General features: G+C 41.6%; 1 protein-coding gene across 1 annotated transcript in view; it reads left to right on the plus strand.

The window, feature by feature from the left end:
• The window catches only part of LOC143187443 (uncharacterized), a 53,230-nt gene that overhangs the window by 15,643 nt on the left and 10,931 nt on the right, over window positions 1–26,656 (plus strand). The gene's annotated exons all lie outside the window — the stretch shown is intronic.

Consider the following 26,656-nt stretch of genomic DNA (forward strand, 5'->3'; position numbering starts at 1 on the left):
TACGACGGAAAAACTGTTGTATTTATATTGTATTTTATGCTTCTGGCGTTCACTTCTTAGGCCCTAACTATTCGATCTGGTGGAACAACGCCCTAGGGTGAAGCCTAGGTTGCCCGGAACGTAGAAATGACCATAACTTTTACACTGGTAGCAATTATTCGTTTTATACAATGGAAAAACTGTTCTATTTATTTTGCATTTTATGCTTCGGGCGTTGACTTCTAAGGCCCTAACTGTTTAATCTGGTGGAGTAACGCCCTAGGGTGAACCCTAGGTTGCCCGGAACGTAGAAATGACCATTACTTTCGCACTGTTTGCAATTATTCCTTTTATACGATGGAAAAGCTGTTGTATTTATATTGTATTTTATGCTTCTGGCGTTCACTTCTTAGGCCCTAACTATTCGATCTGGTGGAACAACGCCCTAGGGTGAAGCCTAGGTTGCCCGGAACGTAGAAATGACCATAACTTTTACACTGGTAGCAATTATTCGTTTTATACAATGGAAAAACTGTTCTATTTATTTTGCATTTTTTGCTTCGGGCGTTGACTTCTAAGGCCCTAACTGTTTAATCTGGTGGAGCAACGCCCTAGGGTGAAGCGTAGGTTGCCCGGAACGTAGAAATGACCATTACTTTCGCACTGTTTGCAATTATTCCTTTTATACATTGGAGAAGCTGTTGTATTTATATCGTATTTTATGCTTCTGGCGTTGACTTCTATGGCCCTAGCTATTCGCTCTAGTGGAGCAACGCCCTAGAGTGAAGCCTAGGATGCCCGAAACGTAGAAATGACCATCACTTTCAAACTGGTTGCAATTAATCCTGTTATACGATGGAAAAACTGTTGTATTTTTATTGCATTTTATGCTTCGGGCGTTTATTTCTAAGGCCCTAACTATTCAATCTGTTGGAGCAACGCCCTAGGGTGAAGCCTAGGTTGCTTGGAATGTAGAAATGACCATGACTTTCACACTGGTTGCAATTATTCGTTTTATACGATGGAAAAACTGTTGTATTTATATTGTGTTTAATGCTTCTGGCGTTCACTTCTTAGGCCCTAACTATTCGATCTGGTGGAGCAATGCCTCAGAGTTAAGTCTAGGATGCCCGAAACGCCGAAATGATCATTACTTTCACGCTTGTTGCAATTACTCCTGTTATACGATGAAAAGACCGTTGTATTTTTATTGTATTTTATGCTTCAGGCGTAGGCTTCTAAGGCCGTTGCTATTCGATATGGTGGAGCAACGCCCTAGAGTGAAGCCTAGGTTGCCCGGAACGTAGAAATGACCATAACTTTTACACTGGTAGCAATTATGTGTTTTATACAATGGGAAAACTGTTCTATTTATTTTGTATTTTATGCTTCGGGCGTTGACTTCTAAGGACCTAGCTATTCGATCTGGTGGAGCAACGCCCTACAGTGAAGCCTAGGTTGCCCGGAACGTAGATATGACCATAACCTTCACACAGGTTGCAATTATTCGTTTTATACGGTGTAAAGGCTGTTGTATTTATTTTGTATTTTATTCTTCTGGTGTTGACTTCTTGGGCCCTAACGATTCGATCTGGTGGAATAACGCCGTAGAGTGAAGCCTAGGTTACCCGGAACGTAGAAATGACCATTACTTTCACACTGTTTGCAATTATTCCTTTTATACGATGGAAAAGCTGCTGTATTTATATCGTATTTTATGCTTCTGGCGTTGACTTCTAAGGACCTAACTATTCGATCTGGTAGAGCAACTCCCTAGAGTGAAGCCTAGGTTGCTCGGCATGTAGAAATGACCATAACTTTCACACTGGTTGCAATTATTCGTTTTATACGATGGAAATACTGTTGTATTTATCTTGTATTTTATGCTTCTGACGTTCACTTCTTAGGCCCTAACTATTCGATCTGGTGGAACAACGCCCTAGGGTGAAGCCTAGGTTGCCCGGAACGTAGAAATGACCATAACTTTTACACTGGTAGCAATTATTCGTTTTATACAATGGAAATACTGTTCTATTTATTTTGCATTTTATGCTTCGGGCGTTGACTTCTAAGGCCCTAGCTGTTTAATCTGGTGGAGCAACGCCCTAGGGTGAAGCCTAGGTTGCTCAGAATATAGAAATGACAATTACTTTCACACTGTTTGCAATTATTCCTTTTATACGATGCAAAAGCTGTTGTATTTATAACGTATTTTATGCTTCTGGCGTTGACTTCTAAGGTCCTAACTATTCAATCTGTTGGAGCAACGCCCTAGAGTGAAGCCTAGGTTGCTCGGAATGTAGAAATGACCATAACTTTCACACTGGCTGCAATTATTCGTTTTATACGATGGAAAAGCTGTTGTATTTATATTGTATTTTATGCTTCTGACGTTCACTTCTTAGGCCCTAACTATTCGATCTGGTGGAACAACGCCCTAGGGTGAAGCCTAGGTTGCCCGGAACGTAGAAATGACCATAACTTTTACACTGGTAGCAATTATTCGTTTTATACAATGGAAAAACTGTTCTATTTATTTTGCATTTTATGCTTCGGGCGTTGACTTCTAAGGCCCTAACTGTTTAATCTGGTGGAGCAACGCCCTAGGGTGAAGCCTAGTTTGCCCGGAACGTAGAAATGACCATTACTTTCACACTGTTTGCATTTATTCCTTTTATACGATGGAAAAGCTGTTGTATTTATATTGTATTTTATGCTTCTGGCGTTGACTTCTAAGGCCCTAGCTATTCGATCTAGTGGAGCAACGCCCTAGAGTGATGCCTAGGTTGCCCGGAACGTAGAAATGACCTTCACTATCAAACTGGTTGCAATTAATCCTGTTATACGATGGAAAAACTGTTGCATTTTTATTGCATTTTATGCCTCTGGCGTTCACTTCTTAGGCCCTAACTATTCGATCTGGTGGAACAATGCCCTAGGGTGAAGCCTAGGTTGCCCGGAACGTAGAAATGACCATAAGTTTCATAATGGTTGCAATTATTCGTTTTATACGATGGATAAACTGTTGTATTTCTATTGTATTTTATGCTTCGTGCGTTGACTTCTTAGGCCCTAACACTTCGATCTGGTGGAGCAACGCCCTACAGTGAAGCCTAGGTTGCCGGGACGTAGATATGACCATAACCTTCACACAGGTTGCAATTATTCGTTTTATACAATGGAAAAACTGTTCTATTTATTTTGTATTTTATGCTTCGGGCGTTGACTTCTTTGGCCCTAATAATTCGATCTGGTGGAGCGACGCCCTAGAGTGAAGCCTAGGTTTCCCGGAACGTAGAAATGACCATAACTTTTACACTGGTAGCAATTATTCGTTTTATACAATGGAAAAACTGTTCTATTTATTTTGCATTTTTTGCTTCGGGCGTTGACTTCTAAGGCCCTAACTGTTTAATCTGGTGGAGCAACGCCCTAGGGTGAAGCGTAGGTTGCCCGGAACGTAGAAATGACCATTACTTTCGCACTGTTTGCAATTATTCCTTTTATACATTGGAAAAGCTGTTGTATTTATATCGTATTTTATGCTTCTGGCGTTGACTTCTATGGCCCTAGCTATTCGCTCTAGTGGAGCAACGCCCTAGAGTGAAGCCTAGGATGCCCGAAACGTAGAAATGACCATCACTTTCAAACTGGTTGCAATTAATCCTGTTATACGATGGAAAAACTGTTGTATTTTTATTGCATTTTATGCTTCGGGCGTTTATTTCTAAGGCCCTAACTATTCAATCTGTTGGAGCAACGCCCTAGGGTGAAGCCTAGGTTGCTTGGAATGTAGAAATGACCATGACTTTCACACTGGTTGCAATTATTCGTTTTATACGATGGAAAAACTGTTGTATTTATATTGTGTTTAATGCTTCTGGCGTTCACTTCTTAGGCCCTAACTATTCGATCTGGTGGAGCAATGCCTCAGAGTTAAGTCTAGGATGCCCGAAACGCCGAAATGATCATTACTTTCACGCTTGTTGCAATTACTCCTGTTATACGATGAAAAGACCGTTGTATTTTTATTGTATTTTATGCTTCAGGCGTAGGCTTCTAAGGCCGTTGCTATTCGATATGGTGGAGCAACGCCCTAGAGTGAAGCCTAGGTTGCCCGGAACGTAGAAATGACCATAACTTTTACACTGGTAGCAATTATGTGTTTTATACAATGGGAAAACTGTTCTATTTATTTTGTATTTTATGCTTCGGGCGTTGACTTCTAAGGACCTAACGGTTTGATCTGGTGGAGCAACGCCCTACAGTGAAGCCTAGGTTGCCCGGAACGTAGATATGACCATAACCTTCACACAGGTTGCAATTATTCGTTTTATACGGTGTAAAGGCTGTTGTATTTATTTTGTATTTTATTCTTCTGGCGGTGACTTCTAAGGACCTAACTATTCGATCTAGTGGAGCAACGCCCTAGAGTAAGCCTAGGTTGCCCGGAACGTAGAAATGACCATCACTTTCAAACTGGTTGCAATTAATCCTGTTATTCGATGGAAAAACTGTTGTATTTATATTGTATTTTATGCTTCTGGCGTTCACTTCTTAGGCCCTAACTATTCGATCTGGTGGAACAACGCCCTAGGGTGAAGCCTAGGTTGCCCGGAACGTAGAAATGACCATAACTTTTACACTGGTAGCAATTATTCGTTTTATACAATGGAAAAACTGTTCTATTTATTTTGCATTTTATGCTTCGGGCGTTGACTTCTAAGGCCCTAACTGCTTAATCTGGTGGAGCAACGCCCTAGAGTGAAGCCTAGGTTGCCCGGAACGAAGAAATGACAATTACTTTCACACTGTTTGCAATTATTCGTTTTTTACGATGGAAATCTGTTGTATTTATATTGTATTTTATGCCTCTGGCGTTGACTTCTAAGGCCCTAGCTATTCGACCTAGTGGAACAACGCCCTAGGTTGAAGCCTAGGTTGAGCGGAACGTAGAAATGACCATAACTTTTACACTGGTAGCAATTATTCGTTTTATACAATGGAAAAACTGTTCTATTTATTTTGTATTTTATGCTTCGGGCGTTGACTTCTAAGGCCCTAACTATTCGATCTGGTGGAGCAACGCCCTAGAGTGAAGCCTAGGTTGCCCGGAACGTAGAAATGACAATTACTTTCACACTGTTTGCAATTATTCCTTTTATACGATGCAAAAGCTGTTGTATTTATATCGTATTTTATGCTTCTGGCGTTGACTTCTAAGGACCTAACCATTCGATCTGGTGGAGCAACGCCCTAGAGTGAAGCCTAAGTTGCTCGGAATGTAGAAATAACCATAACTTTCACACTGGTTGCAATTATTCGTTCTTTACGATGGGAAAACTGTTCTATTTATGTTGTATTTTATGCTTCTGGCGTTCACTTCATAGGCCCTAACTATTCGATCTGGTGGAACAACGGCCTAAGGTGAAGCCTAGGTTGACCGCAACGTAGAAATGGCCATAACTTTTACTCTGGTAGCAATTATTCGTTTTATACAATGGAAAAACTGTTCTAGTTATTTTGTATTTAATGCTTCGGGCGTTGGCTTCTAAGGCCCTAACTGTTTGATCTGGTGGAGCAACGCCCTAGAGTGAAGCCTAGGTTGCCCGGAACGTAGAAATGACCATAACTATCACACTGGTTGCAATTATTCGCTCTTTACGATGGAAAAGCTGTTGTATTTATATTGTATTTTATGCCTCTGGCGTTGACTTCTAAGGCCCTAGCTATTCGATCTAGTGGAGCAACGCCCTAGAGTGAAGCCTAGGTTGCCCGGAACGTAGAAATGACCATCACTTTCAAACTAGTTGCAATTAATCCTGTTATACGATGGAAAAACTGTTGTATTTTTATTGCATTCTATGCTTCGGGCGTTGACTTATAAGGCCCTGACTATTCAATCTGTTGGAGCAACGTCCTAGAGTGAAGCCTAGGTTGCTCGGAATGTAGAAATGACCATAGCTTTCACACTGGTTGCAATTATTCGTTTTATACGATAGAAAAACTGTTGTATTTATATTGTATTTTATGCTCCTGGCGTTCACTTCTTAGGCCCTAACTATTCGATCTGGTGGAACAACGCCCTAGGGTGAAGCCTAGGTTGCCCAGAACGTAGAAATGACCATAACTTTACACTGGTAGCAACTATTCGTTTTATACAATGGAAAAACTGTTCTATTTATTTTGTATTTTTAGCTTCGGGCGTTGACTTCTAAGGCCCTAACTGTTTCATCTGGTGGAGCATCGCCCTAGGGTTAAGCCTAGGTTGCCCGGAACGTAGAAATGACCATTACTTTCACACTGTTTGCAATTATTCCTTTTATAAGATGGAAAAGCTGTTGTATTTATATCGTATTTTATGCTTCTGGCTTTGACTTCTAATGCCCTAGCTATTCGATCTAGTGGAGCAACGCCCTAGAGTGAAGCCTAGGTTTCCCGGAACGTAGAAATGACCTTCACTTTCAAACTGGTTGCAATTAATCCTGTTATACGATGGAAAAACTGATGTATTTTTATTGCATTGTATGCTTCGGGCGTTGACTTCTGAGGCCGTAGCTATTCGATGTGGTGGAAGAACGCCGTAGAGAGAAGCCTAGGTTGTCCGGAACGAAGAAATGATCATAACTTTTACACTGGTAGCAATTATTCGTTTTATACAATGGAAAAACTGTTCTATTTATTTTGTACTTTATGCTTCGGGCGTTGACTTCTTTGGCCCTAATAATTCAATCTGGTGGAGCAACGCCCTAGAGTGAAGCCTAGGTTGCCCGGAACGTAGAAATGAACATAACTTTTACACTGGTAGCAATTATTCGTTTTATACATTGGGAAAACTGCTCTATTTATTTTGTATTTTATGCTTCGGGCGTTGACTTCTAAGGACCTAACGGTTTGATCTGGTGGAGCAACGCCCTACAGTGAAGCCTAGGTTGCCCGGAACGTAGATATGACCATAACCTTCACACAGGTTGCAATTATTCGTTTTATACGGTGTAAAGGCTGTTGTATTTATTTTGTATTTTATTCTTCTGGCGGTGACTTCTAAGGACCTAACTATTCGATCTAGTGGAGCAACGCCCTAGAGTGAAGCCTAGGTTGCCCGGAACGTAGAAATGACCATCACTTTCAAACTGGTTGCAATTAATCCTGTTATACGATGGAAAAACTGTTGTATTTTTATTGCATTTTATGCTTCGGGCGTTGACATCTAAGGCCCTGACTATTCAATCTGTTGGAGCAACGCCCTAGAGTGAAGCCTAGGTTGCTCGGAATGTACAAATGACCATAGCTTTCACACTGGTTGCAATTATTCGTTTTATACGACGGAAAAACTGTTGTATTGATATTGTATTTTGTGCTTCTGGCGTTCACTTCTTAGGCCCTAACTATTCGATCTGGTGGAACAACGCCCTAGGGTGAAGCCTAGGTTGCACGGAACGTAGAAATGACCATAACTTTTACACTGGTAGCAATTATTCGTTTTATACAATGGAAAAACTGTTCTATTTATTTTGCATCGTATGCTTCGGGCGTTGACTTCTAAGGCCCTAACTGTTTAATCTGGTGGAGCAACGCCCTAGAGTGAAGCCTAGGTTGCCCGGAACGTAGAAATGACCATAACTATCACACTGGTTGCAATTATTCGCTCTTTACGATGGAAAAGCTGTTGTATTTATATTGTATTTTATGCCTCTGGCGTTGACTTCTAAGGCCCTAGCTATTCGATCTAGTGGAGCAACGCCCTAGAGTGAAGCCTAGGTTGCCCGGAACGTAGAAATGACCATCACTTTCAAACTAGTTGCAATTAATCCTGTTATACGATGGAAAAACTGTTGTATTTTTATTGCATTCTATGCTTCGGGCGTTGACTTATAAGGCCCTGACTATTCAATCTGTTTTAGCAACGCCCTAGAGTGAAGCCTAGGTTGCTCGGAATGTAGAAATGACCATAGCTTTCACACTGGTTGCAATTATTCGTTTTATACGATAGAAAGCTGTTGTATTTATATTGTATTTTATGCTCCTGGCGTTCACTTCTTAGGCCCTAACTATTCGATCTGGTGGAACAACGCCCTAGGGTGAAGCCTAGGTTGCCCGGAACGTAGAAATGACCATAACTTTTACACTGGTAGCAACTATTCGTTTTATACAATGGAAAAACTGTTCTATTTATTTTGTATTTTTAGCTTCGGGCGTTGACTTCTAAGGCCCTAACTGTTTCATCTGGTGGAGCATCGCCCTAGGGTGAAGCCTAGGTTGCCCGGAACGTAGAAATGACCATTACTTTCACACTGTTTGCAATTATTCCTTTTATACGATGGAAAAGCTGTTGTATTTATATCGTATTTTATGCTTCTGGCTTTGACTTCTAATGCCCTAGCTATTCGATCTAGTGGAGCAACGCCCTAGAGTGAAGCCTAGGTTTCCCGGAACGTAGAAATGACCTTCACTTTCAAACTGGTTGCAATTAATCCTGTTATACGATGGAAAAACTGTTGTATTTTTATTGCATTGTATGCTTCGGGCGTTGACTTCTGAGGCCGTAGCTATTCGATGTGGTGGAAGAACGCCGTAGAGAGAAGCCTAGGTTGCCCGGAACGAAGAAATGATCATAACTTTTACACTGGTAGCAATTATTCGTTTTATACAATGGAAAAACTGTTGTATTTATATTGTATTTTATGCTTCTGGCGTTGACTTCTTAGGCCCTAACTATTCGATCTGGTGGAGCAATGCGTCAGAGTTAAGTCTAGGGTGCCCGAAACGCCGAAATGATCATTACCTTCACGCTGGTTGCAATTATTCCTGTTATACGATGAAAAGACCGTTGTATTTTTGTTGTATTTTATGCTTCAGGCGTAGGCTTCTAAGGCCGTAGCTATTCGATATGGTGGAGCACCGCCCTAGAGTGAAGCCTAGGTTGCCCGGAACGTAGAAATGGCCGTAACTTTCACACTGGTTGCCATTATTCGTTTTATACGATGGAAAAGCTGTTGTATTTATATCGTATTTTATGCTTCTGGCGTTGACTTCTTAGGCCCTAACTATTCCATCTGGTGGAACAACGCCCTAGCGTGAAGCCTAGGTTGCTCGGAATGTAGAAATGACCATAGCTTTCACACTGGTTGCAATTATTCGTTTTATACGATAGAAAAACTGTTGTATTTATATTGTATTTTATGCTCCTGGCGTTCACTTCTTAGGCCCTAACTATTCGATCTGGTGGAACAACGCCCTAGGGTGAAGCCTAGGTTGCCCGGAACGTAGAAATGACCATAACTTTACACTGGTAGCAACTATTCGTTTTATACAATGGAAAAACTGTTCTATTTATTTTGTATTTTTAGCTTCGGGCGTTGACTTCTAAGGCCCTAACTGTTTCATCTGGTGGAGCATCGCCCTAGGGTTAAGCCTAGGTTGCCCGGAACGTAGAAATGACCATTACTTTCACACTGTTTGCAATTATTCCTTTTATAAGATGGAAAAGCTGTTGTATTTATATCGTATTTTATGCTTCTGGCTTTGACTTCTAATGCCCTAGCTATTCGATCTAGTGGAGCAACGCCCTAGAGTGAAGCCTAGGTTTCCCGGAACGTAGAAATGACCTTCACTTTCAAACTGGTTGCAATTAATCCTGTTATACGATGGAAAAACTGATGTATTTTTATTGCATTGTATGCTTCGGGCGTTGACTTCTGAGGCCGTAGCTATTCGATGTGGTGGAAGAACGCCGTAGAGAGAAGCCTAGGTTGCCCGGAACGAAGAAATGATCATAACTTTTACACTGGTAGCAATTATTCGTTTTATACAATGGAAAAACTGTTCTATTTATTTTGTATTTTATGCTTCGGGCGCTGACTTCTTTGGCCCTAATAATTCGATCTGGTGGAGCAACGCCCTAGAGTGAAGCCTAGGTTGCCCGGAACGTAGAAATGAACATAACTTTTACACTGGTAGCAATTATTCGTTTTATACATTGGGAAAACTGCTCTATTTATTTTGTATTTTATGCTTCGGGCGTTGACTTCTAAGGACCTAACGGTTTGATCTGGTGGAGCAACGCCCTACAGTGAAGCCTAGGTTGCCCGGAACGTAGATATGACCATAACCTTCACACGGGTTGCAATTATTCGTTTTATACGGTGTAAAGGCTGTTGTATTTATTTTGTATTTTATTCTTCTGGCGGTGACTTCTAAGGACCTAACTATTCGATCTAGTGGAGCAACGCCCTAGAGTGAAGCCTAGGTTGCCCGGAACGTAGAAATGACCATCACTTTCAAACTGGTTGCAATTAATCCTGTTATACGATGGAAAAACTGTTGTATTTTTATTGCATTTTATGCTTCGGGCGTTGACATCTAAGGCCCTGACTATTCAATCTGTTGGAGCAACGCCCTAGAGTGAAGCCTAGGTTGCTCGGAATGTACAAATGACCATAGCTTTCACACTGGTTGCAATTATTCGTTTTATACGACGGAAAAACTGTTGTATTGATATTGTATTTTATGCTTCTGGCGTTCACTTCTTAGGCCCTAACTATTCGATCTGGTGGAACAACGCCCTAGGGTGAAGCCTAGGCTGCACGGAACGTAGAAATGACCATAACTTTTACACTGGTAGCAATTATTCGTTTTATACAATGGAAAAACTGTTCTATTTATTTTGCATCGTATGCTTCGGGCGTTGACTTCTAAGGCCCTAACTGTTTAATCTGGTGGAGCAACGCCCTAGAGTGAAGCCTAGGTTGCCCGGAACGTAGAAATGACCATAACTATCACACTGGTTGCAATTATTCGCTCTTTACGATGGAAAAGCTGTTGTATTTATATTGTATTTTATGCCTCTGGCGTTGACTTCTAAGGCCCTAGCTATTCGATCTAGTGGAGCAACGACCTAGAGTGAAGCCTAGGTTGCCCGGAACGTAGAAATGACCATCACTTTCAAACTAGTTGCAATTAATCCTGTTATACGATGGAAAAACTGTTGTATTTTTATTGCATTCTATGCTTCGGGCGTTGACTTATAAGGCCCTGACTATTCAATCTGTTTTAGCAACGCCCTAGAGTGAAGCCTAGGTTGCCCGGAACGTAGAAATGGCCGTAACTTTCACACTGGTTGCCATTATTCGTTTTATACGATGGAAAAGCTGTTGTATTTATATCGTATTTTATGCTTCTGGCGTTGACTTCTTAGGCCCTAACTATTCCATCTGGTGGAACAACGCCCTAGCGTGAAGACTAGGTTGCACGGAACGCGGAAATGACCATAACTCTCACACTGGTAGCAATTATTCGTTTTATACATGGAAAAACTGTTCTATTTATTTTGTATTTTATGCTTCGGGCGTTGACTTCTAAGGCCCTAACTATTCGATCTGGTGGAGCAACGCCCTAGAGTGAAGCCTAGGTTGACCGAAACGTAGAAATGGTCTATACTTTCACACTGGCTGCAATTAGTCATGCTATACGATGAAAAATCAGTTGCATTTTTATTGTATTTTATGCTTCTGGCGTTGACTTCTAAGGCCGTAGCTATTAGCTGTGGTGGAGCAATGCCCTAGAGTGACGCCTAGGTTGCCCGGAACGTGGAAATGACCATTACTTTCACAATGTTTGCAATTATTCATTTCATACGATGGAAAAACTGTTTTACTTATATTGTATTTTATTCATCTGGCGTTGACTTCTTAGGCCCTAGCTATTCGATCTGGTGGAGCACCGCCCTAGAGTGAAGCCTAGGTTGCCCGGAACGTAGAACATACCATTACCTTCACACTGGTTGCAATTATTCCTGTTATACGATGGAAAAACTGTTGCATCTTTATTGTATTTTATGCTTCTGGCGTTGACTTCTTAGGCCCTAACCATTCGATCTGGTGGAGCAAGGCCCTAGAGTGAAGCCTAGGTTGCCCGGAGCGTAGAAATGACCATAACTTTCACACTGGTTGCCATTATTCATTTTATACGATGGAAAAGCTGTTGTATTTATATCGTATTTTATGCTTCTGGCGTTGAATTCTTAGGCCCTAACTATTCCATCTGGTGGAACAACGCCCTAGCGTGAAGACTAGGTTGCACGGAACGTAGAAATGACATTAACTCTCACACTGGTAGCAATTATTCGTTTTATACATGGAAAAACTGTTCTATTTATTTCGTATTTTATGCTTCGGGCGTTGACTTCTAAGGCCCTAACTATTCGATCTGGTGGAGCAACGTCCTAGAGTGAAGCCTAGGTTGCCTGGAGCGTAGAAATGACCATAACTTTTACACTGGTAGCAATTATTCGTTTTATACAATGGAAAAACTGTTCTATTTATTTTGCATTTTATGCTTCGGGCGTTGACTTCTAAGGCCCTAACTGTTTAATCTGGTGGAGCAACGCCCTAGGGTGAACCCTAGGTTGCCCGGAACGTAGAAATGACCATTACTTTCGCACTGTTTGCAATTATTCCTTTTATACGATGGAAAAGCTGTTGTATTTATATTGTATTTTATGCTTCTGGCGTTCACTTCTTAGGCCCTAACTATTCGATCTGGTGGAACAACGCCCTAGGGTGAAGCCTAGGTTGCCCGGAACGTAGAAATGACCATAACTTTTACACTGGTAGCAATTATTCGTTTTATACAATGGAAAAACTGTTCTATTTATTTTGCATTTTTTGCTTCGGGCGTTGACTTCTAAGGCCCTAACTGTTTAATCTGGTGGAGCAACGCCCTAGGGTGAAGCGTAGGTTGCCCGGAACGTAGAAATGACCATTACTTTCGCACTGTTTGCAATTATTCCTTTTATACATTGGAGAAGCTGTTGTATTTATATCGTATTTTATGCTTCTGGCGTTGACTTCTATGGCCCTAGCTATTCGCTCTAGTGGAGCAACGCCCTAGAGTGAAGCCTAGGATGCCCGAAACGTAGAAATGACCATCACTTTCAAACTGGTTGCAATTAATCCTGTTATACGATGGAAAAACTGTTGTATTTTTATTGCATTTTATGCTTCGGGCGTTTATTTCTAAGGCCCTAACTATTCAATCTGTTGGAGCAACGCCCTAGGGTGAAGCCTAGGTTGCTTGGAATGTAGAAATGACCATGACTTTCACACTGGTTGCAATTATTCGTTTTATACGATGGAAAAACTGTTGTATTTATATTGTGTTTAATGCTTCTGGCGTTCACTTCTTAGGCCCTAACTATTCGATCTGGTGGAGCAATGCCTCAGAGTTAAGTCTAGGATGCCCGAAACGCCGAAATGATCATTACTTTCACGCTTGTTGCAATTACTCCTGTTATACGATGAAAAGACCGTTGTATTTTTATTGTATTTTATGCTTCAGGCGTAGGCTTCTAAGGCCGTTGCTATTCGATATGGTGGAGCAACGCCCTAGAGTGAAGCCTAGGTTGCCCGGAACGTAGAAATGACCATAACTTTTACACTGGTAGCAATTATGTGTTTTATACAATGGGAAAACTGTTCTATTTATTTTGTATTTTATGCTTCGGGCGTTGACTTCTAAGGACCTAGCTATTCGATCTGGTGGAGCAACGCCCTACAGTGAAGCCTAGGTTGCCCGGAACGTAGATATGACCATAACCTTCACACAGGTTGCAATTATTCGTTTTATACGGTGTAAAGGCTGTTGTATTTATTTTGTATTTTATTCTTCTGGTGTTGACTTCTTGGGCCCTAACGATTCGATCTGGTGGAATAACGCCGTAGAGTGAAGCCTAGGTTACCCGGAACGTAGAAATGACCATTACTTTCACACTGTTTGCAATTATTCCTTTTATACGATGGAAAAGCTGCTGTATTTATATCGTATTTTATGCTTCTGGCGTTGACTTCTAAGGACCTAACTATTCGATCTGGTAGAGCAACTCCCTAGAGTGAAGCCTAGGTTGCTCGGAATGTAGAAATGACCATAACTTTCACACTGGTTGCAATTATTCGTTTTATACGATGGAAAAACTGTTGTATTTATATTGTATTTTATGCTTCTGACGTTCACTTCTTAGGCCCTAACTATTCGATCTGTTGGAACAACGCCCTAGGGTGAAGCCTAGGTTGCCCGGAACGTAGAAATGACCATAACTTTTACACTGGTAGCAATTATTCGTTTTATACAATGGAAAAACTGTTCTATTTATTTTGCATTTTATGCTTCGGGCGTTGACTTCTAAGGCCCTAACTGTTTAATCTGGTGGAGCAACGCCCTAGGGTGAAGCCTAGTTTGCCCGGAACGTAGAAATGACCATTACTTTCACACTGTTTGCATTTATTCCTTTTATACGATGGAAAAACTGTTGCATTTTTATTGCATTTTATGCCTCTGGCGTTCACTTCTTAGGCCCTAACTATTCGATCTGGTGGAACAATGCCCTAGGGTGAAGCCTAGGTTGCCCGGAACGTAGAAATGACCATAAGTTTCATAATGGTTGCAATTATTCGTTTTATACGATGGATAAACTGTTGTATTTCTATTGTATTTTATGCTTCGTGCGTTGACTTCTTAGGCCCTAACACTTCGATCTGGTGGAGCAACGCCCTACAGTGAAGCCTAGGTTGCCGGGACGTAGATATGACCATAACCTTCACACAGGTTGCAATTATTCGTTTTATACAATGGAAAAACTGTTCTATTTATTTTGTATTTTATGCTTCGGGCGTTGACTTCTTTGGCCCTAATAATTCGATCTGGTGGAGCAACGCCCTAGAGTGAAGCCTAGGTTTCCCGGAACGTAGAAATGACCATAACTTTTACACTGGTAGCAATTATTCGTTTTATACAATGGAAAAACTGTTCTATTTATTTTGCATTTTTTGCTTCGGGCGTTGACTTCTAAGGCCCTAACTGTTTAATCTGGTGGAGCAACGCCCTAGGGTGAAGCGTAGGTTGCCCGGAACGTAGAAATGACCATTACTTTCGCACTGTTTGCAATTATTCCTTTTATACATTGGAAAAGCTGTTGTATTTATATCGTATTTTATGCTTCTGGCGTTGACTTCTTAGGCCCTAACTATTCCATCTGGTGGAAGAACGATCTAGGGTGAAGCCTAGCTTGCCCACAACGTAGAAATGACCGTTACCTTCACACTGGTAGCAATTATTCGTTTTATACATGAAAAAACTGTTATACTTATATTGCTTTTTATGCTCGTGGCGTTGAATTCTAAGTCCCTAGCTATTCGATCTGGTGGAGCAACGCCCTAGAGTGAAGCCTAGATTGCCCGGAACGTAGAAATGACCATTACTTTCACACTGTTTGCAATTATTCATTTTAAACGATTGATAAGCTGTTGTATTTATATTGTATTTTATGCTTCTGGCGTTGACTTCTTAGGCCCTAACTTTTCGATCTGGTGGAACGACGCCATAGAGCGACGCCCAGGCTGCCAGGAACGCAGAAATGACCATAACTTTCACACTGGTTGCAATTATTCGTTTTATACGATGGAAAAGCTGTTGTATTTATATTGTATTTCATTCTTCTGGCTTCGACTCCTTAGGCCCTAACTATGAGATCTGATGGAGCAACGCCCTAGATTGAAGCCAAGGTTGCCCGGAACGTAGAAATGACCATGACTTTCACACTGGTAGCAATTATTCGTTTTATACCTGGAAAAACTGTTATATTTATATTGCTTTTTATGCTTCTGGCGTTGAATTCTAAGTCCCTAGCTATTCGATCTGGTGGAGCAATGCCCTAGAGATAAGCCTAGCTTGCCCGGAACGTAGAAATGACCATTACTTTCACACTGTTTGCAATTATTCCTGCTATACGATGGAAAACCGGTTGGATTTTTATTGTATTTTATGCTTCGGGCGTTGACTTCTAAGGCCCTATCTATTCGGTCTGGTGGAACAACGCCCTAGAGTGAGGCCTAGGTTGCCCGGGACGTAGAAATGACCTTAACTGTCATACTGGTTGCAATTATTTGTTTTATACGATGGAAAAACTGTTGTATTTATATTGTATTATATGCTTCTGGCGATGACTTCTTAGGCCCTAACTATTCGGTCTGGTGTAGCAACGCCCTAGAGTGATGCCTAGGTTGCCCGGAACGTAGGAATGTCCATTACTTTCACAATGTTTGCAACTATTCATTTCATACGATGGAAAAACTGTTGTACTTATATTGTATTTTATTCATCTGGCGCTGACTTCTTAGGCCCTAGCTATTCGATCTGGTGGAGCACCGCTCTAGAGTGAAGCCTAGGTTGCCCGGAACGTAGAACATACCATTAACTTCACACTGGTTGCAATTATTACTGTTATACGATGGAAAAACTGTTGCATCTTTATTGTATTTTATGCTTCTGGCGTTGACTTCTTAGGCCCTAACCATTCGATCTGGTGGAGCAAGGCCCTAGTGTGAAGCCTAGGTTGCTCGGAACGTAGTGAATGACCGTTACCTTCACACTGTTTGCAAATATTCATTTTATACGATGGCCAAGCTGTTGTATTTCTATTGTATTTTATGCTTCCGGCGTTGACTTCTAAGGCCGTAGCTATCAGATGTGGTGCAGCAACGCCCGAGAGTGACGCCTAGGCTGCCAGGAACGCAGAAATGACCATAACTTTCACACTGGTTACCATTATTCGTTTTATACGAGGGACAAACTGTTTTAATTATATTGTATTTTATGCTTCTGGAGTTGACTTCTAAGGCCGTAGCTGTTAGCTGCGGTGGAGCAACGCGCTAGAGTGACGCCTAGGTTGCCCGGAACGTGGAAATGTCCATTACTTTCACAATGTTTGCAATTATTCATTTCATACGATGGAAAAACTGTTGTACTTATATTGTATTTTATTCATCTGGCGCTGACTTCTTAGGCCCTAGCTATTCGATCTGGTGGAGCACCGCTCTAGAGTGAAGCCTAGGTTGCCCGGAACGTAGAACATACCATTACCTTTACACTGGTTGGAATTATTCCTGTTACACGATGGAAGAACTGTAGTATTTATATTGCTTTTTCTGCCTCTGGCGTCGACTTCTAAGGCCCTAACTATTTGATCTAGTGGAGCAACGCCCTAGAGTGAAGCCTAGGTTGCTCGGAATGTAGAAATCACCATTACCTTCACGCTTGTTGCAATTATTCCTGTTATACGATGAAAAAACTGTTGTATTTTTATTGCATTTTATGCTTCAGGCGTTGACTTCTAAGGCCGGAGGTATTCCATGTGGTGGACCTACGCCCTAGAGTGAAGCCTAGGTTGCCCGGAACGTAGAAATGACCATTACTTTCACACTGTTTGCAATTAGACATTATATACGAGGTAAAAGCTGTTGTATTTATATTGTATTTTATGCTTCTGGCGTTGACTTCTTAGGCCCTAGCTATTCGATCTGGTGGAGCACCGCCCTAGAGTGAAGCCTAGGTTGCCCGGAACTTAGAACATACCATTACCTTCACACTGGTTGCAATTATTCCTGTTATACGATGGAAATACTGTTGCATCTTTATTGTATTTTATGCTTCTGGCGTTGACTTCTAAGGCCCTAACTATTCAATCTGTTGGAACAATGCCCTAGGGTGAAGCCTAGGTTGCCCGGAACGTAGAAATGACCATAACTTTCACAGTGGTTGCAATTATTCGTTTTATACGATGGAAAAGCTGTTGTATTTATATCGTACTTTATGCTTCTGGCGTTGACTTCTTAGGCCCTAACTATTCGATCTGGTGGAACAACGCCCTAGAGTGAAGCCTAGGTTGCCTGGAACGTAGAAATGACCATAACTTTCACACTGGTTGCTATTATTCGTTTTATGCGATGGAAAAGCTGTTCTATTTATTTTGTATTTTATGCTTCAGGTGTTGACTTCTAAGGCCCTAACTATTCAATCTGTTGGTGCAACGCCCAAGGGTGAAGCCTGTGCTGCCCGGAAAGTAGAAATGACGTTAACTTTCATACTGGTTGCAATTATTCGTTTTATACGATGGAAAAACTGTTTTAGTTATTTTGTATTTTGTGCTTCGGGCGTTGACTTCAAAGGCCCTAACTATTCGATCTGGTGGCGCAACGCCCTAGAGTGAAGCCTAGGTTGCCCGGAACGCAGAAATGACCATAACTTTCACACTGGTAGCAATTATTCGTTTTATACAATGGAAAAACTGTTATATTTATATTGTATCGTATGCTTCTGGCGTTGACTTCTTAGGCCCTAACAATTCGATCTGGTGGAGCAACGCCCTAGAGTGAAGCCTAGGTTGCCTGGAACGTACAAATGACCATCACTTTCACACGGGTTGCAATTATTCCTGTTATAGTATGGAAAGACTGATGTATTTTTATTGTATTTTATGCTTCAGGCGTTGACTTCTGAGACCGTAGCTATTCGATGTGGAGGAAGAACGCCATACAGTGAAGCCTAGGTTGCCCGGAACGTAGAAATGACCAACACTTTCACACGGGTTGCAATTATACCTGTTATAGGATGGAAAGTCTGTTGTATTTTTATTGTATTTTATGCTTCAGGCGTTGACATCTGAGGCCGTAGCTATTCGATGTGTTGGAAGAACGCCATAGAGTGAAGCCTAGGTTGCCCGGAACGTAGAAATGACCATAACTTTCATACTGGTTGCAATTATTCGTTTTATATGATGGAAAAACTGTTGTATTTATATTGTTTGTTATGCTGCTGGCGTTCACTTCTTAGGCCCTAGCTATTCGATCTGGTTAAACAACGCCCTTGGGTGAAGCCTAGGTTGCCCGGTACGTAGAAATGACCATAACTTTTACACTGGTTGCTATTATTCGTTTTATACGATGGAAAAACTGTTATATTTATATTGTATTTTATGGCGTTGACTTCTAAGGCCGTAGCTATCAGATGTGGTGCAGCAACGCCCGAGAGTGACGCCTAGGCTGCCAGGAACGCAGAAATGACCATAACTTTCACACTGGTTACCATTATTCGTTTTATACGAGGGACAAACTGTTTTAATTATATTGTATTTTATGCTTCTGGAGTTGACTTCTTAGGCCCTAGCTATTCGATCTGGTGGAGCACCGCTCTAGAGTGAAGCCTAGGTTGCCCGGAACGTAGAACATACCATTACCTTTACACTGGTTGGAATTATTCCTGTTATACGATGGAAAAACTGTAGTATTTATATTGCTTTTTCTGCCTCTGGCGTCGACTTCTAAGGCCCTAACTATTTGATCTAGTGGAGCAACGCCCTAGAGTGAAGCCTAGGTTGCTCGGAATGTAGAAATAACCATTACCTTCACGCTTGTTGCAATTATTCCTGTTATACGATGAAAAAACTGTTGTATTTTTATTGCATTTTATGCTTCAGGCGTTGACTTCTAAGGCCGGAGCTATTCCATGTGGTGGACCTACGCCCTAGAGTGAAGCCTAGGTTGCCCGGAACGTAGAAATGACCATTACTTTCACACTGTTTGCAATTAGACATTATATACGAGGTAAAAGCTGTTGTATTTATATTGTATTTGATGCTTCTGGCGTTGACTTCTTAGGCCCTAGCTATTCGATCTGGTGGAGCACCGCCCTAGAGTGAAGCCTAGGTTGCCCGGAACTTAGAACATACCATTACCTTCACACTGGTTGCAATTATTCCTGTTATACGATGGAAATACTGTTGCATCTTTATTGTATTTTATGCTTCTGGCGTTGACTTCTAAGGCCCTAACTATTCAATCTGTTGGAGCAATGCCCTAGGGTGAAGCCTAGGTTGCCCGGAACGTAGAAATGACCATAACTTTCACAGTGGTTGCAATTATTCGTTTTATACGATGGAAAAGCTGTTGTATTTATATCGTACTTTATGCTTCTGGCGTTGACTTCTTAGGCCCTAACTATTCGATCTGGTGGAACAACGCCCTAGAGTGAAGCCTAGGTTGCCTGGAACGTAGAAATGACCATAACTTTCACACGGGTTGCAATTATTCCTGTTATAGTATGGAAAGACTGTTGTATTTTTATTGTATTTTATGCTTCAGGCGTTGACTTCTGAGACCGTAGCTATTCGATGTGGAGGAAGAACGCCATACAGTGAAGCCTAGGTTGCCCGGAACGTAGAAATGACCATCACCTTCACACGGGTTGCAATTATGCCTGTTATAGGATGGAAAGACTGTTGTATTTTTATTGTATTTTATGCTTCAGGCGTTGACATCTGAGGCCGTAGCTATTCGATGTGTTGGAAGAACGCCATAGAGTGAAGCCTAGGTTGCCCGGAACGTAGAAATGACCATAACTTTCATACTGGTTGCAATTATTCGTTTTATATGATGGAAAAACTGTTGTATTTATATTGTTTGTTATGCTGCTGGCGTTCACTTCTTAGGCCCTAGCTATTCGATCTGGTTAAACAACGCCCTTGGGTGAAGCCTAGGTTGCCCGGAACGTAGAAATGACCATAACTTTTACACTGGTTGCTATTATTCGTTTTATACGATGGAAAAACTGTTATATTTATATTGTATTTTATGCTTCTGGCGTTGCCTTCTTAGGCCCTAACAGATCGATCTGGTGGAGCAACGCCCTAGAGTGAAGCCTAGGTTGCCCGGAACGTAGAATCGGCCATCACTTTCAAACTGGTTGCAATTATTCCTGTTATATGATGGAAACACTGTTGTACTTTTATTGCATTTTATGCTTCGGGCGTTGACTTCTGAGGCCGTAGCTATTCGATGTGGTGGAACAACGCCCTCGGGTGTAGCCTAGGTTGCCCGGAACGTAGAAATGACCATAACTTTTACACTGGTAGCAATTATTCGTTTTATACAATGGAAGAACTGTTCTATTTATTTTGTATTTAATGCTTCGGGCGTTGACTTCTAAGGCCCTAACGGTTTGATCTGGTGGAGCAACGCCCTAGAGTGAAGCCTAGGTTGCCCGGAACGTAGAAATGACCATAACTTTCACACTGGTTGCTATTATTCGTTTTATACGATGGAAAAGCTGTTGTATTTATATCGTATCTTATGCTTCTGGCGTTGACTTCTTAGGCCCTAACTATTCCATCTGGTGGAACAACGCCCTTGGGTGAAACCTAGGTTGCGCGGAACGTAGAAATGACCATTACTTTCACACTGTTTGCAATTAGACATTATATACGAGGTAAAAGCTGTTGTATTTATATTGTATTTGATGCTTCTGGCGTTGACTTCTTAGGCCCTAGCTATTCGATCTGGTGGAGCACCGCCCTAGAGTGAAGCCTAGGTTGCCCGGAACTTAGAACATACCATTACCTTCACACTGGTTGCAATTATTCCTGTTATACGATGGAAATACTGTTGCATCTTTATTGTATTTTATGCTTCTGGCGTTGACTTCTAAGGCCCTAACTATTCAATCTGTTGGAGCAATGCCCTAGGGTGAAGCCTAGGTTGCCCGGAACGTAGAAATGACCATAACTTTCACAGTGGTTGCAATTATTCGTTTTATACGATGGAAAAGCTGTTGTATTTATATCGTACTTTATGCTTCTGGCGTTGACTTCTTAGGCCCTAACTATTCGATCTGGTGGAACAACGCCCTAGAGTGAAGCCTAGGTTGCCTGGAACGTAGAAATGACCATAACTTTCACACGGGTTGCAATTATTCCTGTTATAGTATGGAAAGACTGTTGTATTTTTATTGTATTTTATGCTTCAGGCGTTGACTTCTGAGACCGTAGCTATTCGATGTGGAGGAAGAACGCCATACAGTGAAGCCTAGGTTGCCCGGAACGTAGAAATGACCATCACCATCACACGGGTTGCAATTATGCCTGTTATAGGATGGAAAGACTGTTGTATTTTTATTGTATTTTATGCTTCAGGCGTTGACATCTGAGGCCGTAGCTATTCGATGTGTTGGAAGAACGCCATAGAGTGAAGCCTAGGTTGCCCGGAACGTAGAAATGACCATAACTTTCATACTGGTTGCAATTATTCGTTTTATATGATGGAAAAACTGTTGTATTTATATTGTTTGTTATGCTGCTGGCGTTCACTTCTTAGGCCCTAGCTATTCGATCTGGTTAAACAACGCCCTTGGGTGAAGCCTAGGTTGCCCGGAACGTAGAAATGACCATAACTTTTACACTGGTTGCTATTATTCGTTTTATACGATGGAAAAACTGTTATATTTATATTGTATTTTATGCTTCTGGCGTTGCCTTCTTAGGCCCTAACAGATCGATCTGGTGGAGCAACGCCCTAGAGTGAAGCCTAGGTTGCCCGGAACGTAGAATCGGCCATCACTTTCAAACTGGTTGCAATTATTCCTGTTATATGATGGAAACACTGTTGTACTTTTATTGCATTTTATGCTTCGGGCGTTGACTTCTGAGGCCGTAGCTATTCGATGTGGTGGAACAACGCCCTCGGGTGTAGCCTAGGTTGCCCGGAACGTAGAAATGACCATAACTTTTACACTGGTAGCAATTATTCGTTTTATACAATGGAAGAACTGTTCTATTTATTTTGTATTTAATGCTTCGGGCGTTGACTTCTAAGGCCCTAACGGTTTGATCTGGTGGAGCAACGCCCTAGAGTGAAGCCTAGGTTGCCCGGAACGTAGAAATGACCATAACTTTCACACTGGTTGCTATTATTCGTTTTATACGATGGAAAAGCTGTTGTATTTATATCGTATCTTATGCTTCTGGCGTTGACTTCTTAGGCCCTAACTATTCCATCTGGTGGAACAACGCCCTTGGGTGAAACCTAGGTTGCGCGGAACGTAGCAATGAATATACTTTCACACTGGTAGCAATTATTAGTTTTATACGATGGAAAAACTGTTGTATTTATATTGTTTTTTATGCTTCTGGCGTTCACTTCTTGGCCCTAACTATTCGATATGGTGGAAGAACGACCTAGGGTGAAGCCTAGGTTACCCGGAACGTAGAAATGACCAGTACATTCACACTGTTTGCAGTTATTCCTGTTATACGATGGAAAAACTGTTGCACCTTTATTGTATTTTACGCTTCTGGCGTTGACTTCTAAGGCCCTAACTATTCGATCTGGTGGATCAACGCCCTAGTGTGAAGCCTAGGTTGCCCGGAACGTAGTGAATGACCGTTACCTTCACACTGTTTGCAAATATTCATTTTATACGATGGCCAAGCTGTTGTATTTATATTGTATTTTATGCTTCCGGCGTTGACTTCTAAGGCCGTAGTTATCAGATGTGGTGCAGCAGCGCCCGAGAGTGACGCCTAGGCTGCCAGGAACGCAGAAATGACCATAACTTTCACACTGGTTACCATTATTCGTTTTATACGAGGGACAAACTGTTTTAATTATATTGTATTTTATGCTTCTGGAGTTGACTTCTAAGGCCGTAGCTGTTAGCTGCGGTGGAGCAACGCCCTAGAGTGACGCCTAGGTTGCCCGGAACGTGGAAATGTCCATTACTTTCACAATGTTTGCAATTATTCATTTCATACGATGGAAAAACTGTTGTACTTATATTGTATTTTATTCATCTGGCGCTGACTTCTTAGGCCCTAGCTATTCGATCTGGTGGAGCACCGCTCTAGAGTGAAGCCTAGGTTGCCCGGAACGTAGAACATACCATTACCTTTACACTGGTTGGAATTATTCCTGTTATACGATGGAAAAACTGTTGTATTTATATTGCTTTTTCTGCCTCTGGCGTCGACTTCTAAGGCCCTAACTATTTCATCTAGTGGAGCAACGCCCTAGAGTGAAGCCTAGGTTGCTCGGAATGTAGAAATAACCGTTACCTTCACGCGTGTTGCAATTATTCCTGTTATACGATGAAAAAACTGTTGTATTTTTATTGCATTTTATGCTTCAGGCGTTGACTTCTAAGGCCGGAGCTATTCCATGTGGTGGACCTACGCCCTAGAGTGAAGCCTAGGTTGCCCGGAACGTAGAAATGACCATTACTTTCACACTGTTTGCAATTAGACATTATATACGAGGTAAAAGCTGTTGTATTTATATTGTATTTTATGCTTCTGGCGTTGACTTCTTAGGCCCTAGCTATTCGATCTGGTGGAGCACCGCCCTAGAGTGAAGCCTAGGTTGCCCGGAACTTAGAACATACCATTACCTTCACACTGGTTGCAATTATTCCTGTTATACGATGGAAATACTGTTGCATCTTTATTGTATTTTATGCTTCTGGCGTTGACTTCTAAGGCCCTAACTATTCAATCTGTTGGAGCAATGCCCTAGGGTGAAGCCTAGGTTGCCCGGAACGTAGAAATGACCATAACTTTCACAGTGGTTGTAATTATTCGTTTTATACGATGGAAAAGCTGTTGTATTTATATCGTATTTTATGCTTCTGGCGTTGACTTCTTAGGCCCTAACTATTCGATCTGGTGGAACAACGCCCTGGAGTGAAGCCTAGGTTGCCTGGAACGTAGAAATGACCATAACTTTCACACTGGTTGCTATTATTCGTTTTGTGCGATGGAAAAGCTGTTCTATTTATTTTGTATTTTATGCTTCGGGTGTTGACTTCTAAGGCCCTAACTATTCAATCTCTTGGTGCAACGCCCAAGGGTGAAGCCTATGCTGCCAGGAAAGTAGAAATGACGTTAACTTTCATACAGGTTGCAATTATTCGTTTTATACGATGGAAAAACTGTTGTAGTTATTTTGTATTTTGCGCTTCGGGCGTTGACTTCTAAGGCCCTAACTATTCGATCTGGTGGCGCAACGCCCTAGAGTGAAGCCTAGGTTGCCCGGAACGCAGAAATGACGATAACTTTCACACTGGTTGCAATTATTCCTGTTCTACGATGGACAAGCTGTTGTATTTATATCGTATTTTATGCTTCTGGCGTTGACTTCTAAGGACCTAACAATTCGATCTGGTGGAGCAACGCTCTAGAGTGAAGTCTAGGTTGCTCGGAATGGAGGAATGACCATAAATTTCGCACTGGCTGCAATTATTCATTTTATACGATGGAATAACTGTGGTACTTATATTGTATTTTATCCTTCTGGCGTTGAATTCTTAGGCCCTAACTATTCCCTTTGGCGGATCAACGCCGTAGAGTGAAACCTACGTTGCCCGGAACGCATAAATGACCATAACTTTTACACTGGTAGCAATTATTCGTTTTATACAATGGAAAAACTGTTATATTTATATTGTATCGTATGCTTCTGGCGTTGACTTCTTAGGCCCTAACAATTCGATCTGGTGGAGCAACGCCCTAGAGTGTAGCCTAGGTTGCCTGGAGCGTACAAATGACCATCACTTTCACACGGGTTGCAATTATTCCTGTTATAGTATGGAAAGACTGTTGTATTTTTATTGTATTTTATGCTTCAGGCGTTGACTTCTGAGGCCGTAGCTATTCGATGTGGAGGAAGAACGCCATACAGTGAAGCCTAGGTTGCCCGGTACGTAGAAATGACCATCACTTTCAAACTGGTTGCAATTATTCCTGTTATAGGATGTATAAACAGTTGTATTTTTATTGCATTTTATGCGTCGGGCATTGACTTCTAATGCCCTAGCTATTCCACCGGTTGGAGCAACGCCCTAGGGTGAAGCCTAGGTCGCCCGGAAAGTAGAAATGACCATAACTTTCATACTGGTTGCAATTATTCGTTTTATATGATGGAAAAACTGTTGTATTTATATTGTATTTTATGCTTCTGGCGTTCACTTCTTAGGCCCTAACTGTTCGATCTGGTGGAACAACGTCCTGGGGTGAAGCCTAGGTTGCCCGGAACGTCGAAATGACCATAACTTTCACACTGGTTGCTATTATTCGTTTTATACGATGGAAAAACTGTTATATTTATATTGTATTTTATGCTTCTGACGTTGACTTCTTAGGCCCTAACTATTCGATCTGGTGGAACAACGCCCTAGAGTGAAGCCTAGGTTGCCTGGAACGTAGAAATGACAATTACTTTCACACTGTTTGCAGTTATTCCTGTTATATGATGGAAAAACTGTTGCATCTTTATTGTATTTTATGCTTCTGGCGTTGATTTGAAAGGTCCTAACAATTCGATCTGGTGGAGCAACGCCCTAGAGTGAAGCCTAGGTTGCCCGGAACGTAGAAATGACCATTACATTCACACTGGTTGCAATTATTCTTTTTATACGATGGAAAATCTGTTGTATTTATATCGTATTTTATGCTTCTGGCGTTGACTTCTTAGGCCCTAACCATTCGATCTTGTGGAGCAACGCCCTACAGTGAAGCCTAGGTTGCCCGGAACGTAGAAATGACCAGTACTTTCACACTGGTTACAGTTATTCGTTATATACAATGGAAAAACTGTCATATTTATTTTGCATGTTATGCTTCGGGCGTTGACTTCTAAGGCCCTAGCTATTCCATCTGTTGGAGCAACACCCTAGAGTGCAGCCTAGGTTGCCCGGAACGTAGAAATGACCATTACATTGACAATGATCGCAATCATTCATTTTATACGATGGAAAAACTGTTGTACTTATATTGTATTTTATGCTTCGGGCGTTGACTTCTAAGGCCCTAACTATTCGATTTGGTGGAGCAACGCCCTACAGTGAAGCCTAGGCTGCCCGGAACGTAGAAATGACCAGTACTTTCACACTGGTTACAGTTATTCGTTTTATACAATGGAAAAACTGTTCTACTTATTTTGCATATTATGCTTCGGGCGTTGACTTCTAAGGCCCTAACTATTCGAACAGGTGGAGCAACGCCCTAGAGTGATGCCTAGGTTGC

This window comes from Calliopsis andreniformis, unplaced genomic scaffold (assembly GCF_051401765.1).
Source record: "Calliopsis andreniformis isolate RMS-2024a unplaced genomic scaffold, iyCalAndr_principal scaffold0026, whole genome shotgun sequence".
In the NCBI taxonomy this organism is placed as follows: domain Eukaryota; kingdom Metazoa; phylum Arthropoda; class Insecta; order Hymenoptera; family Andrenidae; genus Calliopsis; species Calliopsis andreniformis.